Source organism: Melospiza melodia, chromosome 4 (assembly GCF_035770615.1).
Source record: "Melospiza melodia melodia isolate bMelMel2 chromosome 4, bMelMel2.pri, whole genome shotgun sequence".
NCBI lineage: Eukaryota > Metazoa > Chordata > Aves > Passeriformes > Passerellidae > Melospiza > Melospiza melodia.
In genome coordinates this window covers 97999651-98020072 of record NC_086197.1, presented here as the reverse complement: position 1 = coordinate 98020072, position 20422 = coordinate 97999651, and the positions used below count along the sequence as shown (strand labels likewise).

Below are 20422 nucleotides of genomic sequence, written 5' to 3'. Positions count from 1 at the left end.
CTCTCCTCCTCCTCCTCCTCCTCCCGCGGCCGCAGCGGCAGCGCCACCGCGCCTGTGCCATGGAGCGCCGGCCGCCGCCGCGCATGCGCGGGGCCGCACCGCCCCGGCCGGCGGGAGCGGAGCCCCGGAGCCGGGGCCTGCCGCGCGGGAAGGGAGTCCCAGAACCGGGGACTGGAAGGGAGCTCGGGGCGGGAGCCCCGGGCAGCTCGTTCCGACGTCTGATCACCCGGGGATCACCGGGTGGAAGGGAGCTCGGGCGAGCACCCAGGGCAAGCCCCCCCCGGGGGAACGCCAACCCAGAGCAGGGGACAGGGAAACTGGCTTGGGGGTTTTCCTGAGGAGAGGGAGACTCCGCGATAGGCGGCTGTTCCAGGGCTCTGCCACTCTCAGCATAAGGAGGCGCTTTCTCGTGTTGAGATTAAACTTGTGCTTCGCTTCATGGCCACTGTTGAACTCCTGATGCTTCACTTCCTTCTTCTGCCACTGGCACCCCTGACAAGTCTGGCCCCGTCAGAGATATTTACATGCATTGATGGGATCCCCTCTCAGTCTTCCCCAGAATAAACAAGCCCAGCTCCCAGTCCTTTCTCCTTAGGGATACTCCAGAGCCCACATCATTCGCGTGGCCCTCTCCAGCAGCTCTTTGTCCCTCCTTACTGGGGAGCCGTGCAGGTGTGCCTTGGCTGGGGCTGAAGGGCAGGATGGCTCCCCTCACCTGCCGGCCGTACCCTGGACGCCACCGGCGCTCCCAGCTAAGGACAGGCTGATAACCGTGCCTAGCTCATGCCCCAGCGCCACTCGCAGCTCTTTCCCCGCAGAGCTGCTCTCTGGGAGCTCCCCCGCCCACCCGTGCCGGTATTTGAGGCTGTCCCTGGGCAGGCCCGGCCCCTAAGCCCGGCTTTATTAAACCCGCGGGGCCGCGGTGCCCGGCTCCATGATGGCGCCCGCGGCCTCGGGGCCGTGCGGCGCTCCGGCTGCTCGATGGGCACCGGTGGAGTGCCGAGCTGTCGAGGGCGGCTCCAGAGCGGACGGGACCCCGAAACCCGCACCGTATGCGCCCCGTCCCACACCCTGCGTGCCCCGTTCCGCACCCTGAAACCCGCACCCTGTATTCCGCATCCTGCATTCCGCATCCTGCACTCCCCGTTCCGCACCCCGAAACCCGCACCCGGTGCCCTGCCCGCCCTGGGAAGGAGCTGCTCCCATGGATTCCAGTTCAAAGGGAGCCGGGAGCACGCCTGCATCCCCAGGCATTCAGTGGGAATCTCCTTTAAGGGCTCCAAAAACAGCACCCCGACCCCCCCCTGCCCGCCCGTGGGATCGCTTTGTTTTGTTTTCTTAACCGAAACACAAACATTTACAGTATTTGCGGGATTACGGATAGATTAGGTGGAGTTTAGCTATCAGAGAAGGAGGATTGTAACTTTGTGATGCCTGAAAAAGCCCTTTGTTCGGGCATAGCACTGCGGGAGCTTGGCACGGAGCAGGGCAGCGGGGCCGGGGCTGGGACAGGGTGCTCCTGCCGGTGGGATGAGACCCTGGGGGCTGTGTCAGACCTGTGAAAAATGCATCTGTTTTATGATTGGCTTTGCGCAAATTTTAAAATTAATATTATGTGTGTTGTGTTACAAAGTAATGCTGTTTCAATTCTCTTAAGTGCTGTGGTAAATATAGTTTTAGGTAATAAAAATTGTTAAAATAGAAACGATGCTATGTAGGATATTTTTTTTAAAGAAAGGGCTTGCAGGGATATAGCAGCCACAGGACACCTGAATCTTTCAGAGAAGGATAATTTATTGCTCCATTATCAGGAGAAACGAACTTCTTCCCGCCTCGAAGGCGCTGTTAGGGTTCAGAGGAAGAAGCTGACACTGACCAGACAGAATCCTGAGTTTGAATGGAATTTACGCATCATGTATGAGGTGTATGAATATGCAACAGGCTGTTGCTTTTAAGGGTTAATCCGGTGTTAACGTGGGTCCTTTTTTGGGCTCATGCTGCCCAGAAAAAAGTACCTGGAGACATAGTAACCCTTTGTCTCTATTATCTCATATTGTCCAAATTGTTATTACTCTTATTGTGTTACTATTTTTTTAACCATTTTATTGCTATTAATTTTTTTAAAAAATTAAAAACAAGCAATTGGCGTTTTTCCCAAGAGCCCTGGGGCTGTGGCTGTGCCGCTGGGCTGCTCAGCAGAGGAGCAGAAAGGAGCCCTTGTGCTCTGCCTAAGCGCCCCTCAGGTGTTGAGCCAGATCTGCTGGGATTGTTTCCCCTTCTTTCTAATCTTACAAAAACACTAAATAATGCTGTGGGCTGGAGTGTGATACACCGAGCAAACCATATCACTGGGAACTGGGGGATTTGACTGGGGGAAAGGAGGCTCAGAGGGACCCTGTGGCTCTGCACAGCTCCTGGCAGGAGGGACGGACGGGGGAAATGGCCTCAGGCTGTGCCAGGGAGGCTCAGGTTGGGCATTTCTTCATGGAAAGGGTGGTCAAACATTGGAATGGGCTGCCCGGGGAAGGGACGGAGTCCCTGTTGCTGCAGGTCCTTGAGGTGATGTCACAGACATCTTTTATGAAAAATCTTTTCTTTAAGATTTTTCTTCCTGAGAAGCTGAGAGGCTTCAGGAGCAAAATGTAAATAATGATTGTTTGCAGCTGTGGAATGCAACAAGTAGGGTTCTGATTAGTCTCATGTAGTTGTTTCTAATTAATAGCTAATCACAGTCAGCTGGCTCAGACTCTCTGAGCCACAAGTTTTTGCTATTTTTTTTTTTATTTTATTCTTAGCTAGCTCTCTGGTGAATTTTTTTTATTCTTTTAGTATAGTTTTAATGTAATATATATCATAAAATAATAAATCAAGCCTTCTGAAACATGGAGTCAGATCTTCGTTTCTTCTTTCATCTTCGTACTCCTGTGAGCACAGTCACAGATGTGGCACTCAGCACTCTAGTCTAATTAACAAGGTAGTTATGGTCCAGGGTTTGACTCAATCTTGGAGGTCTTTTCCAACCTAAACGATTCTGTGATTCTGAGACTACTCCAAATGCAGGTGCCTTCCTTCGAAAGACAGGTGTGTGCCAAGGAAGGCGGGAATGCAGAATGTGACCCCCTTCCCTCGGAATATTATAACTTTAAATCAGGGCGCTTTCGGGCAGGCCGGGCAGGTTTTGGCCGGTGTAGCAGGGCCGAGAAGCGCGGCACAGACCCGGCGGGCACGGCACGGCACAGACCCGGCTCGGCCCGGCTGCAGCTCCGGCCGCCGCCGCCAGGGGCGCTGCGGGCTCGGCTGCGCTGCTGCCCCGCGCCACCAGGCGGCGCTGTGCCACCGGCGGCGTCCGCGGGGACGGATGGACGGACAGAGGGACGGGATGGCGGCAGCGGGAGCCCCGGAGCGGCGGGCCGGGCCCTCCGGGCAGAAGGCGAGAGGCAGCAGAAACTCGGCCGCTGTGGCCGGAGCTGCGGGGGTCCCCATGGGCGGGGGCGCGTGGGTACGGTGCAGCAAAACCGGACACGGGGAGAGAACCGGCGGGGCTGGGCAGCGGCTCCCGAGCACGGCCGGGAGAGGCTCCCATAGAGGGGGAAAGGAACCGGGGCTCTCCCCGAGGCCCCGAGCAGATGGTGAAGGGTCCTTCTCAGTGAGGTGGCGTGCATCAGGTTCCAGGGCAACAGCTCCACTCACGGGGGAGAAGGCAGCAGGAACCTGCACCGAGCGCGGGACCTGCATCCAGCCCAAATACCCAGCCCGAATCCCGCAGTCTGTCCGTCTGTCCGTCCCCCAGGTGAGTTCCCAGCCAGCCGCCCCCATCCCGTGGCCGCTCCTTTCGTCTCTCTGCACTATCGCTCGTATCGCTCGTTGTGGTTTCGACCTTAGCGACGCACGGAGCAGAATTCCGTGAGAGAAAGAAACGAAAGGAAAAGTCCCAAACTCCGACACCAGGACAGCCGTGAGGAGCAAAGACCCAGGAAGGAAGTCAGGAGCACAAAACGTGCTACTGATGTGCAGGGTTTGGTTTAGAGCAGAAATGAACTTTTTGAGTGGAATCCCCTGATCTCACCTACTTAAATGTTGTTCTGGCATAGAAATGTTGTTCTAGCATAATCGGGCAGTCCCACAGCATATAGACTGAGGAGTGTGAGGCAGCAGTACATCAAATACCCTCTGTAGGTGTTTTAGGGCATTTGGGCCTTGGCACCAAGTTAAGCCAGGCTTAAATAATCCATCAGAACTGTGTGTGGTGTGGGTGGTGGGTCCTCAGCACTGCTTCACCCAAAAGTGGGGCCACTGATCCACTACACTACTTGTGAACACAACCTTTATTAACTTCCCTGTTACAGTAAATAACTGCCAGCTGGTGGGACCACTAAAACCCCAACGTTCCCTGTTGTCCGTGTTAGGTACAGCGTTGTTTGGCATTTTTTCATTTCTGGCACACTGTGCCAAAATAAGGGAATATAGAATAAATTCTCGACTTCAAACAAGTAAAAACAACATTAAAGTAAACTTTGTCATGTGTTCTTTCTTTCTGGCAAAATTTGTGTTTATCTGCTGCTTTTGCTAACTGGCTTCACAGATGTTGCCTAGTGAACGTCTCCTTTTGTCTGGGATTATGAAGTACAGGGATTAATGGAATGCATATTTCTTTCTTGAAAAATTTCTGAGGATCCAGCTTTTTTGATGGAAGATTCTGTTAGCTGGAGGACTAGAAATCAGAAAATGCCTATTTTGAAGAGCCAGTTCCAATCTGGTTTTCAGGCACTTGGAAAGATGAATTAGATATGATTTAATGAAGTGAGAAACCTGCTTGGTGTATTAGACCTTCCTTGGGGCTGAGGATTTTCTATACTGGCAGATTTTCTATACTGGCTTTCCATAAATTAACATGTTACTTTCTACCTTTCCTACCAATGGCATTCCAGTTCCCTAGGGCCAGCAGGGACTTGGGAAAGGTAGCAGGGGCTGCTGAAAGTGTGCTCAGACCCCTAGAATTTATAAATTACCTGGGGCTTCCAAAACAGCATTAAACTCCATTGGTTCTAGGCGAAAGTAATGCATATACTGGACACTAAAGCTGTAGTGCGTACATGCCAGAACTCTACAGAAAATACTAAAAGGCGTTTCTTCATGGTAAGGAAAAAATGAGATGTGATGCCTGACTTTGCATTTCAGTACCTGGCCTCTTGACGAGGCTTTTCCCTTCTGCCCAAGTGATGATGTTTTGCTAAGTCATGGCAATGGAAGTCCTGTTTCAGCTACTGTGTGCTTACAGAGCAGCACTGTCTCACTTGCGCAGGTGTTGCTACGTATTGGATGGCACTGTAACTCAACTAATCAACAAGAATATTGCTGATCACAGCATTAAAGGCATCTTGTGTGGAATGGTGAGTGTCAGAAAAATAGCCGAGTTTTTTGTGGGTGATTTTGCCACTTAAAGGCAACGATCCAGGTGTCCCTTCTTTTCCAGTTTCAAGTAGGAGTTTGTGATAGATATGCATGCTGAACCCTTAGTTTGGAAATGGACACTTGAGAGATAAGGTTTTCCTTATCTCTGGAGGTAACTTCAGTCTGCTGACCCACCCCATCAGGGCAGGTGTCAGTTGTATTGGTTTACCACCCTTCAAGATGCAGTTCAGGAGGTGGTGCTCTGGGTTTTCCTCAGGTTACAGCAGGACCTGGGCTGTGGTGGGCTGTCTCTTCTCCACAGGGAAAAGTGCTTTTGGATATCATTGCCTTGAGATGATTTCAACAGAAACGAATGAGAAACTTTCTGGAGGGGTTTTAGTTTGTTGAAACACAGAAAAAATCCTTTTTAGCTCTGGCCCACAGAAGATACTGGCCCTGTTTCTACTGCAGTTGCTGCCATAAGTACTCTTTGAAAGAGCAATCTCTCAGCTGCCATCAGCACAGGAAATTGCAGGGTCAGATTTTGGCCATTACCCTCACACTGCCAATTCCACCACAAAATAGTTCCACGCCTATAATATGTAGGAAAAAAGCTTATCCAATGAACTCTAATTCCAGTAATATTCACAGTAATATTCCCATGAAGATCTAGTGGATTAAATAAAACATAGTTGTCCTTTAAGGAAAAAAGAAGCCAAGAATTATTCTCAAGGCTTGCATTCAAGAGGGTAAAAATAAAACCCATATGTCATAGTCCTAAAATTATATTTCTGGGGTTTTTTTATGTACACTTTTTTCCTGTATATCAAAGGAAATTATTTCCTTTGGAAATGAGATCTCAGCACTCTGTATTCCTCTGAATGTGACACCTTTCCAGCAGTCTACTCATGTCAATCCATGTGGACTTCAGCAGTGTGGGGTTTGGTCCATATCAAGCAGTTTGTAAAAATAGAGCCATTCAAATCATAATAATTATAATTCTGTTTCATTGTACCATTGCTGTCTGAAGGTCTCGATTTCCATCTAGCCTTGAAAGAGGTTGGATAAAATAAATATTCAGTAACAGAGGAATGAATGCAATTGCCTGCAGGGGAATCAAGCAATGGATCTGATGGCACGTTATGTGATCTCGTTTCTCTTTCTCCCAGTTCTGTGAGGGAAATGAGATTGCTCATGGCTCGGTGCTGGTTCCGAGTGGCAATGGCATAACGGGGGTATCAGTTCCCAGAGAATCAGAACCACGGGCACGTGCTCCACACACATCTCGAGTTACACCAGAATAATAATAGCTGCTCGGAGTCCTTCCACGTACAGTGTCCTAGTTAATTAGCCAACACCTAGTAAATAATTCAATTTCATGCACTTGTCAGCAGCAGTATTTATAGCCTTAAAATATAAATAGTCCTTCAGTGACACTTTCAGAATTTCTGCCTTTTTTGCTTTTAAGAGTCGAGACAAATGAGATATTTAATTGTGCCAGTAAAATGTATTACACTTCCACAGTTATTGAAACAGTTACATTTGCTGGTTATGTTACATTTCATTGTGTAATGTTATGTTATGTTGGTATTTTTCCTTTTCCTGCCTAAATGTAATAAATAGATCATTTATTCAGGTCCCACACCAAACCATGGGCATATTAATGAATGTCTGTATTTATATATTGCAATTGATGTCACGATCAAAGGTGATGGTCCCGCACTTTTGAAATATTGTAATGCTGATTAAGCCACTGTCCCCGTCTCACGCACAGCTGTGGCACAGGCAGGAGGAGCACAGAAGTGCTGCTCCTCAGGGCTGCCAGGGAGATTATTTTAACTGAGGTAACTGCATAAACTGTCCTTAGAGTAGTCTTCAAGATACTTCACAAGATATGCAAGCCATTCTCTGGTGCATTAACGACATTAAGCTGGATTATAATCTTATTCAAAACACGGAGTGAGAGCTGCTCAATAACCACGTGATGCTTTTGCTTCATGTGTTCCATTTGAAATGGACATGGTGATGTGAGTTATTAAATGTTCAAGTATCAAATATATCAAAAATAAAACTCATTAACAAAGCAAACCACTGAGTTCTGGTTTTAGAAGCCTCACATGGGATGCCTCAAATCCAGGTGCCCACAAAGGTGGAATTCAAGCTTGTGTCCACACAGCGATGCCTGTTTGCTGTCACAAGGTGATAGCGAGGGGTTTGTGTTGTGCCAAGCCAGAGGAGACTGAAGAGGCTCAGGATCTGAATTCTGAGTCTCCTTATCCATGGCCGATGGGTTAACGGAAGGAATAATTCTAACAGGAGGAATAACTCTAACAAAGCAAATGTTCACTTCGGACCTATCTTTATTCCTGAATGCATTCCCACCTGAGGTCAGAAGGGACTGTCCATTCACAGACAAAGCAGAAAAGTTCAAGAGCTGCAGGATAGCCCCACGAACCTTTTAAAAACTCTTAATTTATATACCTCTGTGCATTCATAGAAGTGAGTTAGGTACAGTGGAAAGAAGGTAGAAGGATCATTCCTTGTTATCCAACAGGAATTACCCAGTTCACTTTCTTGGTTGTTAGCCATTTGAACAAACTCTGTTTACCACGCTAATTCTCAGGTAAAAGCTCCTGTGCAGTACAAGCTGCCAAAGGAGGAACCTCTCGTTGGTGCTTGCTCTTTGAGCAGTGTCTCAATTCACTGCAGGCAGAGCTGTCTCCAGTGCTGCATTTGACCCTGGTAACAGAAATTTATGGGGATTTGAAATGCAAGGACAGGGTCTTCAGACTGCCTTCAAAGCACCAAAATTCTCATTTGTCAGGCCTGTGCTGCCTTTCTCTGCTTTTATGTAGGGAGAATTATTGTCATCACCTTGGAATCATTTCTTGATAGCCGCTGAGGGAGATGCTGCTTTGATTTTCTTAGCCAAGATTATTATGAACAGCACGACTTGAGAAATGCTTGCTAAATAAATTGCTTAATTATACAGAACTCTGCTAAGTGACTGTGCATCTTCCTACCCCCAAAGCACCTAGCAGCTGGGAAAACTTTACCCAAATTAAACTTAAACTAATATTAAACCAAAATAAGGAGACACACGACTGTATTTTAAGAAGTAACAAAAAAAAGTCCCTCTCTACAGTAGCTACCTGAGAGTTTTCATGTACACAGGTATAGGACTGCCATTCTGAAGAGCTGTATCCCAAAATTTAGGCTCTTGGAGTAAGAAAGATCTCCACTATCTTGCTGTTATTAATATCAGGATTAAGAACAGACCATCCTTTGCTAATTTTAGCACTCTGAAAAAGGCAAGGAGGAATAAAAATACTCCAGTACATCCATCCTCATTTTTGAACACGTTCACTACATTTGTGTCATAATTTTATACTCTCAGTCTTGAGATATTTCACAGATGACTTTTCAGTGGTATGAAAACTTACTGGGCTCCTGATCTTACTGCTGTGAGTGAAGAAATGAACATAATCAGTTTGCAAGGGACAACCATTCCAAGAATTTGTTACAAAGCAGAGCTGTGGTCTGTGGAAGCCTAATTCTAAATCCAACAAATTAACTGCTAGTACGTGGAGCTTCCTACTTTATCTGTGTCTTTCCTTTGCAGTGATTTTCCATTTATGCCAGAGATTATCTCAAAGCACTGTGTTATGTTTCAGTGCCTCAAATCAATAGATTAATCACTTCATCAGCCTTCACTTAGTTTTGGAGGATTGTTTTGAAATGAAGACAGACCCAATATTATTTTAACCTCGTTTTTGTTTGCATGTGTGGGGAAACAGCTTGATAGCACAGATCCTCAAGTCTAAAAAAGCACAAAGTGTCTCAAATAACATTTGAAGAGTTTTTCTTGAGTACCTGCCATGTACAGAATGTCTTTGGCAGTGATGCCACCAGGGTGGGGAGCCAGCAGAGAGGTGTGCAAAGGATGATGACCCCCCTGCCATGCAGGCACTTGCCTGTCCTCTGCAATTCACATCTTCCCAGGTTTTTGCTCAGGGATGGTTAGATAAGCAGCATAACGATGGTTTCCATGGACACTTTCTGTGATCTGCTTGCAGCAGAGGAGCAGCAGCTCAGTCTTTAGATGCAGGTTTTGCAGCTCTGCTCCTTCCCAGCTGAGGCTGTGCTACCAGAGCAGGCTGTTGGAGAAGTTGTGTCTCAAATCTCTCTGTGATTCTGAGTGGCTCCTTCCCCTCCTCAACCAGCTTTGTGCCACTTTCATTTTCAGTTCATGGTGGTAGACACCATGCCTTTTTCACACAGCCACTGAAAAGGACTTTGTTATGCACTAAAATGCAATCTTCACTCACAGCCTTGGTAACTGGCAGCATCTAAATAGTGATGAACAAAATCAGGTTGTTGAAGTTGGTGCAGCTAAAAAGTAATCTGGAAAAAGAATAATTCTGTTACAACCAGATGGTCAGATGCACAGAAGTATCAAAACCCTTGGCTGGGGCTGGGCTGGCTGCATGCTGGGTTATGCTTCTCTGCATAGATCTCCTCATTCCAAATTCCAACAACTGAAAATGTTGGGATGCTGAATTTAAAGCACAGCTCCAGCATTCCTGGGAATGTCTGGTATTCTTTACAGACGTTACACTACCCAGCATGCAGCAACCTGCTATTTTTGACTCAGTCTCAAAGAGGACACAGTGATTAGGATTCTTGTGATTTAATCATGCTTGCTGTTTGGTTGGAGTCTTGGTTTTTTGTTTTGTTTTTGGGGTTTTTTTGGTGTGTGTGTTTTTGTGGTGGGTTGTTGTTGTTATTGTTTGAGACATTTCTTGTCCCCACTGCTCATATCTGAAGTCTGTTTTAGGACCTCTGTGCACAATTAGAAATTTCCAGCAATACTCCAGTATCAGTTTATGCCTGGTTTATTTTTTGCAAGCTAGTGTTGTTTTATGGCCCAAATGTACATTTTGCCTTCAGGACACATCTGTGCATTGTGATGAATGGTTCTGTCCCCACAGCTCTGCTGCTCCTGGGTGGAACCAGCCAAGCTTCTCTTCCAGGAGGATAGGGGGTCTGCATTTAGTTCAGTATGCTGTTCTCCTTTATCCGTACTTGTTTTCCATTTCTGGTTTGTTTTTTCATGCATGAGGCCTGAATTGGGCCTGGTGTTTCATGTGAGGTCTCAGGAGTGTTTGTGCTACTTCTTTACCTCTGGATTTGCAGGTAGTCCCTGCTGTGAGCACCTTTTCCAGCACGCCCTGGGATTCCCTGCGCCTCTTTGCCAAGGGTTCCACATTAGCACACCTGGGATTCCCTGTGCCTCTTTGCCAAGGGTTCCACATTAGCACACCTGGGATTCCCTGTTTGCCAAGGGTTCCACATTAGCACACCTGGGATTCCCTGTTTGCCAAGGGTTCCACATTAGCACACCTGGGATCCCCTGTGCCTGTTTGCCACCCCAGTGAGGCAGACAGGCCCATAGAGCAGAGCAGGGCGCAGGGACAGGGCAGTCACAGGCACAGAGGTGCAGCAGTGAAGCCTGCCCTGTGTGAGCTGCACACACCAGCAGCAGCCGGTGCCAGCCGTGCCCGGGCACGGGAAGCTCAGGGAATTGTCCCTCTGCAGGGCTGGCAGCTCATTAAGGCAGCAGAAAGGGCTGGTGGCAGCACTCTGCTTCCCTCAGATCTCCACGCCAATGCTCACAGCACTTGTTCTGAATACTCAATGGAGGAAAGCTTCCAGAGCTTACACAACACCAAACCAGGAAATTTCAAATGTGCTGAAGATGGCTACGTGGGTATTTTAGCATACTTTAGAATATATCCACAGTGCAATATATGGTGTCACTGCAAATTCCTGCAGAGGTGTGTTTGCGCCACAGACACCAAAAGTAATCCAATGCCAGATGATATCAGTGACCCACTCTGCTTTTACCAGCTGTAGCCAAGAGGCAGAGGCTTCCAGAAACAGGCGAACATATTTTAATATTCCCTAAAAATATACAGTGTGCAATAAAAAACTTTGGAGGAAAATACTACCTCCTGACTTTTAGCAATTTAATTTATACTATATGAGAATGACATTTAATCACCCTTATCTTAATTATCCTAAACTTGGTATGTGCAATAACTGCATGTATAACCATCAGCTCTAAAATTATTCAGCCACAAAATTTACCTAAAGTGCCTGAAGCACTATTTTCTATATGCCTATTTCAGCTTCAAAAATGCCTTTCTTTAACTCGTTCTAAATTCTTTTCACATAGATTTTATTGCGTGAATTCCCTGTTCTGCTGATAAGGGCCACAGAAGTAATGACTGGTTTTTGGAAAAGGTTTCCATAGACTATACCTGTGGAAATATCTTATTTTTTAAATGCCTGTAGTGCTTTCCCTCACCCTGTGCTCCCACGGAGCAGCTTTTCCTCGTGTCAAGCTGGGATTACCTTTGGGCTTTTGGAGAGGAGGGTCACAGACATGGCACGTGCTTCTCCATTGCTGCTGCTGTGCTGTTTCAGCTGCTTCCCCAACCCAAGCCTAAGCTCTCCACCATGCAGCTTTTCTGCCATCCCCCTGCCCCATTAAGGTTGTGTTTCCCAATAAAGTGTTCAAAACCCCCAAACCTTGTACTAATTACATTTAATTTTCTCACCTTTTCTGAGCTTGGTTATAGTTTCAGCAACTGCATCAAAAGTGCTTTGTCTTGTATTTGTGTTCTACTCTGCGCTACTCTGTGATTCTCCAATGCTCTTTTGACCAGGTAAAACCTCTTATTTGTGATCTTTTCTGTCCAAGAGAAGACTCTTTTTTTTCACTTTTCTTTTTCGTTATTTCTTTTTTTTTTTTTAATGAAAACATCCAGGGAATTATGAGGATCAAATGTGAACAGCTAACTGAGGAAAGAAGAATGCTGAAAAACAACACAGAGATAAAAAGGCCAAATTAAAATACACCAGAGAGAAGCAAATGCCCAGAATATTTCTGGAAGCAGTTAAGGAGTTGCTGTACAAAAGAGTAAGCAAAGGAGATGTTATTGTAGGGAAAATAGCTTTGGCCAGAGGTTTAGGTTTTGGCATCAACTTTGGTGTTGGAAAGGTTTTCCTTCTTGGTGGAGGAAATGTAAAACCCTGACTGGCACAAAGTGAGCCACCAATAGGCTGTGACCTGAAATTCATCAAGGAGATTTTAAAGGTGAATTTTTTGTATGTTTGGTTTTGTGGTTTGTTTTTTTTTTTTTTCTTTTTTTTCTTTTTTTTTTTTTTTTCTTTTTCCCTTAAAGTAGCTTCTGAAGGTTCAGATATTTGGGTTTGTTCTACTTCCTTCATCACACTGTGGTGCTGCTCTGTAAGAAAGATCTGATTGAGGCTGTGTCAGAGCTGGTTTGGGGACACTTTACGAAGCACACAGAAACTGACCTTGAACCAATGACTTTGTGCAACTTGGCAAAGCAAAGGAAGGCAAAGATTTACTGAACTGGAAGTGCTTGTCCCAGAGCTGCTCTCTCACCAATTCCACTGCTATGAGGGGCTATGAACAGCATTGCAGGTTTTATATAAACACATGAACCTGGGCAATGAATCCATCAGAGGACAGCATCAGTCCATCCACCCTTCCAACATTCCTTCAGCACTCCTGCCTTTGTGTACCTGGGGGTTTTCACTTGGAGCTTCCTGTGCCCAAAGACAGTGGGAAAAATTATGTGTCAAGGTAAGCAGGGAGGTCAGTGTTCACTGAATGCTTTGGAAGCTTTTTTGTCACAGTCATGGTAAAAAGATCAGTGGACAGCTTTGAGCCTTTCTCTTAGTAATACATTTTGATAACAACATCAATAACTATGTATTAATGGCTTCCCACTGTTGCTTCCCACTGTAAGCTGTTGCTGGTGGGGGCCAGAAAGATTATTTCCTGTAAAAAAAAAAAAAAGAAAAAGAGGAGGAAAGATGATTATCAGGAATGCTGTTAGAATGTAAAACACTTCTAGAGAAACTAAAACAAATCTCTCAAGTTCCCTACTTTTTTGCATTATAATGACTCGTAGCAGACATTCAAGAAAGCTGCTGACTGGCTGCTTTGCTCCCTGTAAGCATTCCTTTAATGCTGAAGATTAAGTAAATACAAAGATTAAATTGATACAAAGCATGAGCAACTGATTTTTAAAAATTATTATTGCTAAGAAGAGGGAGATGGATTAGAAAAAGTCATTCCTCTGAGAAATAATACCTCCAAAATAATCTTTCAGTGAAAACAAAAACCACAAAACAACAAAAGAAAACGAAACAATTCAAAACCAGAAAGAGTCTTATTTAGCAGAGCTAGCTGACATGCTGTTCTTTAAAAGTTAAATATGTGCATCAGTTGGAGATAGGATATCAAATATCAGTAGGGAGAGCAGCAGGAAACTTTTTCCACTGCATGAAAGGGATAAAAAGAAGGAAAACAAGTCTCAGTTGCAGGAACAGCTGACTAAGCGCCTGACATACTCGAAATACAGCCAATTGTAACAAATACCAGGGAAATCTGTATCTTCCAAACAAAAACTCTCCTCACTGAGGAACTTCAGATCTAGATAAAAATGGAGCTATCAGAATGACACCGAAGCCATAGGCACACGGATCACACCGAACCAAAATGCTGCAGCTCCAGCTGCTTGCACAAGATTTTCTGTGCTCTGGGTGTGCTCAGCCTTCAAGGAGAGCAGGCAGGGAGGCCCAGCTGACACAGAAATGCAAAATTCCAGGAGCCAGAAAGAATCAGAGGCAGGCTCCACACCCCTGGTGCCCGGGGGGAGCCGGAATGAATATTCCTTGCCTTTCACATGTTAAAAGCTCGGTGGATTCACACAGCCACAAACCTTGCTAGTGTTCCACATCCTCAAGTGCAGACTGCAGAGCTGGATCTGCTACTCGATCCAAAATATTTTAAGGGAAGAGGAGCAAGAAGCAGAATCTAGGAAAGCCAGTAAAGATTCTGTGTTTGCTTACACTGCCTGAGACTTCAGCTCTCTTTCAAGCTGTTTTGAGAAAACAGACTCTGAATCTCAGCAGCGCTGGGAACTCCTAGTAAGACACAATGTTCTCGTGGCAATTCCTGTATACCTTTCTCCTTGATTACCCTCCTGATTGCCTCATGCTGGTGTCCAAGCTGCAGGAGCCAGGGAAGCAATTCTCCTCCCCAGCAGTGCTTCCTGTGGCTGTAGAGCTCTGGAGCCCTGTGGAAGGGAAGAAGAAAATTGGGCAAAGTTTAGCCCTTTACCTTTGGTATAGTTGCAATAATTTTGTTATATTTTATTTATTTTTAATCATAATATTGTTTTACTTTCTCAAGAGGAATACATAGCTTTATTATCCTTAAACCTGAAATGTAATGTAACTAATGTTCCAAGATCTCCCTTAAGAAAAATATAAATGAAGCTGACTAATTTAGTAATTGTCTATGCTTAGTGACAGTTGCAAATAGACAAGTCTGTAAAAGATATTTCCAACCTATGATTAAATATCAGGCTGTTCTGAGCTGTTCTTCTCTTGTGCCCACGATACTCCTTTTGCCAGCCCCCTGAGAACCAATGCCTTGAGGTAAATAAAATCTCTAAGGTGAATAATGAAATAATCCTGGAAACAATAATAATAATCTGTAGGCCTTTCAAAAGCAGCCTGAGATGATGACCTACAGATTGTAGGCTCTGCCTGTTCAGTAATTCCCAAAGATAGGATTTAAAACTATCCTTGGTATTTAATGACCTGGTGAAATTCTAAAGTAGCTCCTTCTTGAATCAGTAATGGAGGGCAGACACAAAATCTGGTCACATTAACCTTAATTCTGTAGGAAATGGGATTTGGACAAGGTGGGAATGAGACCTGGAGAGAAGGCGCACACAGGGGCACCAAAGAGCATCCGGACTGGACACATGGGCCTCAGCACAGCAGCTGAAATGCTTATGGAAAGGGTGTTGTGGTGCTGGCCAGAGTCCTCCTGGTCATCTGTCCATTTCATGGAAAGGAGCTGCTCATAAGCACAAGAACACAGTGCACCTTTTGCATCATTGCTGGTTTTTTAGTCCTTGACTCCTTGAAACTACCAAGAAAATTGCTGGGAATGGTGTTTTGTGAGGAACACACATAAACCAGTTTAGCAATTTCTTCTCTCATTAACACAGAATTGCAACAATTTCCTGCTCTTTCCCTTCTGTCCCTCATCTCCCCTCTTTGGCACCTTTCTTTGCCTTTCACAGAATCACAAAATGGTTGGGGTTGGAAGGCACCTCTGGAGATCCTCTGGTCCCACCTCTCTCCTCACCTGGAGCAGGTTGTACAGGATCAAGTCCAGGTGAGTTTTGAGTACCTCCAGGTAAGGACAGCCCACGGTCTCTCTGGGCAGCCTGTCCAGTGCCCAGTCACCTCCAAAGCACAGATTCCCTGTGTGTGTTTGTGCCACTGCCCCAGAGCACCAGTTCTGTCCTTGAGAGGTGTTCTTGGGGTCCCCCCTGAGCCATCCCCTCTCCAGGCTGGACAGACCCAGCTCTCCCAGCCCTTTTTGGAGCTCCCAGTGCCCTCCACAGCCTCCCCTGGGCTGTCTCAAGCATTTCCAGCCTTCCTTGTCCTGGGGAGCCCAGAACTGGCCACAGCCCCCCAGAGGTGGCCTCAGCAAGGCTGAGGACAGGAGGAGAAGCCCCCCTGACCAGCAGAGGTGCTGATGGTCACCCAGGCAGGTCCCTGGGGAGTGGCTTGAGCAAGGCTGGCCCTTGGGGACACCAAGCTACAGACTCTGCCCCCCCAGCCAGCTCCCAGCCCATGAGGTTTCTCTCTCCTTTCTCTGACTCAGGCTGAATGTAGAGTGGCAATCATTTATGTGTGATAACCATGCTCTCAGTCCCTCAAGATAATTCCCTACACAGTTTTTAATTGTTTTAATTTAGTTCAGCCATCTCCTCCCTGCCCCCGTTTATACTGTAAAATTGATTAGAGATTTCACTAGAGAATACACAATGACATTCTGGTAGTACCTTAGAAAGAGGAAAAAGTATTCTAGGCTTCTTTTACAGCTTGCATGACATTTAAATGCATAGTTGATATTGTCCTTTTCACAGACAGTGTTTTAAATTGCTGATGTTTGTAATTTTTCATTGTAGGAGAATGTTTGATTAGTCAATAAAATGTTAGGAAAGCATAAATTTCTAGAAAGTAGAAAAGCCATTCAAAAGCCTCCTCCTGTATTGTTGCAGGAGAATTTATTCTTGAATGCAAGAGATTTTAAATGTGCTGAAGTAGACTCTTTTGGGCACTTATGCAAGATGTGTACTTGTTGCCCTTGAGAAAAACACCAGCATAGGGTAAATCATTGGACACATGTAGAGTTCAAGTTAGTCAAGGATCAGTCAGCTTGTAACTGATTTTCAAATACAGCCTTATATGCTAAAATGAATACAGGCACTGGCCTTAATTATGACTTTGTGTTGCTTTGTTTAATCCCTATTTTTTGGTACAGGTATTTTTTGAGTAGTGTAACTAAAATGAAGATTTTTATTTTCTTCTTTCTTTTAACACCGTGGCTATATTGTTTTATAAACAGCCCTAACAAAGCTACAGCATGGAGAAAATGGAGGAACTGCAGAATTCATTTTTCAGCTGCTTGTTTGGATCTAGCAGCTGCTTCAGTGCAAGCATGTCTCTGTTCCTGTGAGCTGGGCAGGTTTTATCAGGTCTGTCTCTCACTGTTGAGCTGAATGGGCAGGCCTGGGGCAGGGGCTTGTTGAGGTTGCTGAGGTGTCCAGCAGGGTGTGACTGGGTCACTGCTCACACCCAGCTCATGAGCAGGGACAGCACAGAGGGAACTCACCTGGAGAGGCCCTGCAGGTAACCAAGGACATTCACAGATGTCCAAGCTTCCTCCAGAACTGCTGAGATTCCCAGTGAAACCCTGAGCAGGCAGCTGGAACCCTCTCCCCTGTGAGCACGTTACCTGGTGCCCCACACCACTGCCATGCTGGAACGGGCTCAGGGGGTCAGGAGCTGGGTTATCTGTGGAACCTGCCACATAAGTGACACTCGGGAGCCTGCTGGAAAATCCAGCTGTGAAACTGCAACGAGCCTTGAGGCTTTTTACTCTGTCTCATATGGCTTTCAAAGTACACTTGAAAAAGCTATAACCTATTATTGTGTCAAGCAACTTGCACCAGAGAGGACTTTCTACCATTTCAACAACATACCAAACAGTATCCAGCTTTAAGAAATTTTTAAACTGTCAAGATTTTATAAAGTAAACTATTTCAAGCTCATCTTCCCCGAGACTGAAAAAAAAATCTGTTTATTGAACACAATAAATATGACAGAATGATCAACTTTGTGTGGCAAGAGTTGTTGCTAGGATGCTGTTGAATGCTGCTGGATGGATGCTAGGCCACCAGGCACTTCAAAAATATAATAAATAAATAAATAAATATGTAAGAGCTGACTTACAGTTTTGTACCATGTGTACAGAGATGTGATTCATCCTGACACAAGTAATACACGTGGGACAATGAACACAAATGATATGCTTGAATGCACTGAAGAAATCCTGGGATCAAAGGACAGGACTGGAAATCAGGAAATGATGTCCAAGCCCACTGTCTGGTCTGATGGCACATTTAAACCTTTTGGTGACTCAGTTTTTCACTCGTGAGATTGGGACAACATAAAGCATTCTGAAACACTGATCTGCAAAATGCTGTTAAAATTACTTATGGCTAGAAGGGGTCCTATTTCTGGTCACTTTTATGCAGTGAGGCCTGAAGCAATTACTGAATTACTGGCTCTGGAAAGCAGCCAGGTGAACTACACCTGGGAAGTTAAAACTGGTTCTCATCCTGATGTTGCTCTTTATGCCTTTTTTTTTTTTTTTTTTTTTAAGGATTTATAAACGTCCAGCACTGACATAGAGGCAAGGTGAAAAGTGTAGGAATAAATTAAATGGCACAACCTGGTTCCTGAATAGCAGAAAAGGCAAGGAGGAGAAGCAGGTCAGACTGGTAGAGCACAGGCCTGGGAGAGAAGCAAACATCCTGTTTTCTCCAGTTCCTTGTAGTGAACATCTCTGCCAGCCTTGGAATGGGTTTCGTTTGGTGGGGTGCACCTGCAAACATACTAAGCATGAAGAGAAAACACATTTCTTTGGGGTTTGATCTGGACACAGCAAGTATTTGTGGGAAACAAAAGGTTAAAAGGGAAGGAAACCAGGTGAGTAGCTAACTGTAACTTTTATTGATTAAAATAACAGGAAGTAGGAAAAATAGGAATTTTTAAATAAAACCCCAGGAATTAAGATTTCCCAATGCACCATGAGGACAAGCCAAAAGGATATATCTTTATAACATGACAAGAAGGATGAGAGTGCCACTGCCTAAATGTTCAAAGTTCTTTCACATCCTTTGTAAATAGTTAGCATGCAGGAGTTCAGCTCTGATCATTCCTGAGCAATCTAAGCACCAGAACTGCTCCAGCTTCCCCCTTTTCTGTTAAAAATACACTCACAAACAACTTATGGAAATCTAATCAGACTTGGGTAAATTCACAAGGCTTCTCAGAGTTAATAACTGAAACCTTCTGGTGGGTGTATTTATTATTCTCAGCATTAGCAAGATTGAATCTCTGTTTAGACCAGCTCTTGTTGAAATTAACATTTGGAAGCTGGAGCATTCAACCTTTTTATTTCAACAAAATATCTCTTTGGACCTAATCTATAAATAAATCTTAGTTTATCATCTACCAAACTGCCTAAGCAGAAGCAGAGGCCACTATGAATCATATGTTTGATCTAGTAGAGTGATATCATGCCTCTATGGCAATATTGACTTATAGGGCTAAGGAGTATATGAAGGTGAATGTGTTAAAACAAAGCTATTTTTCAAAGCATTGAAATTTCAAAATATCCTTACTTTCAAAGAAGAAAAAGTGAAATGGGCTAGTGGAAGAAATGGGTCAAATTTTATGGGATTTGAAATTTTATTCAGATCCTGATGTTCTTTCCCCTTCAATGCTTGATACAAAAATCCTATAAATGTAGAATAACATATTTACACTAATAACATAAACCCATAAACATTATATTTTAATTTAAAATACATCATAAAGAAAATTTATTTATTGAGTTCTCCCAGGCAGATTCCTGGCTCTGAAGATTTTAAATACCTGGTCTGAATCAAAGTTTAGATGGAAAAGAATACAAAGATCAAAGATTTGCTGACCTGGGTCTGTTTCAGAGTAACAGCTCCTCAGGGCTCTTCAGAGCCCGAGCATTACTCTTACATAGTTTTTGTGTCTTCGTCCTGCTCAATTCAGTTGTACTTGCGGAAGAACTTCTTGGTCGGCGCTTCCTCTGCGGGAAAATCACGGAATGTGAAAGGAGGCATATACTCGTAGGACTATTAGGGGCAGCATTAAAATATTTCTAAAAAAAATGGGATTTCCCCCCCCTTTTTTCCACCACACAAGCTATGGTGTAATCTGAGCTCTTTCATTTTTTTTTCCGCCGAAAATAACTTCAAGGCAAGAAGATTTCCAGCATGAAATAAGTGGGGGGGGGGGGAAAAAAAAAGAGAGAAGGTAGCTGCTGTGTAGGAAGAGCGGATCAAGGCGCGGAGCAGGTGCGCGCCCTGAGGGGAGGCGCGGTGAGGGCTTCCAAAAGCCGGGACCAAATTAAAGAATTAAAAAATGAACCGCAGCAGGTAACTCCGAGCCAGCGAGGGTCAGCCGGGAGCTGCCCGCATTCCTTCACGGCCGCTGTCCCGCAGGAGCCCCGGATAAAATCGGTAAATCCCCTCCTGGGCAGGGTGCCTGGGGGGACAGCGGGACCCTGGAGGGGACGGGCAGGACCCTGGAAGGGACAGCGGGACCCTGGAAGGGACAGCGGGGCTCCGAAGGGCACGGGCGGGCGCCTGAGGGGACAGCGGGACCCTTGAGGGGCCGGGCGGGCGCCTGAGGGGACCGCGGGGCTTCAGACGGGACAGCGGGACCCTGAGGGGCCGGGCGGGACCCTGGAGGGGCGGGCGGCGGTCAGACTCCACCCGGCCCCGGCTCCGCCCGCTCT

At 45.6% G+C, this 20422-nt stretch overlaps 1 long non-coding RNA gene across 2 annotated transcripts; it reads right to left on the bottom strand.

Moving 5' to 3' along the window:
* Positions 1 to 12636: 12636 nt before the first annotated feature.
* Positions 12637 to 20223, bottom strand: LOC134418122 (uncharacterized). 2 transcript variants are annotated; one of them, XR_010027708.1, is made up of 4 exons: positions 19581 to 20223; positions 18317 to 18480; positions 14344 to 14570; positions 12637 to 13267 (listed from the first exon to the last, which is right to left on the bottom strand). It is a non-coding gene; the product is annotated as an uncharacterized LOC134418122 (long non-coding RNA). The 2 variants fall into 2 exon arrangements; XR_010027709.1 differs by having other exon boundaries at positions 14458 to 14570; positions 19581 to 20220.
* Positions 20224 to 20422: the final 199 nt, after the last annotated feature.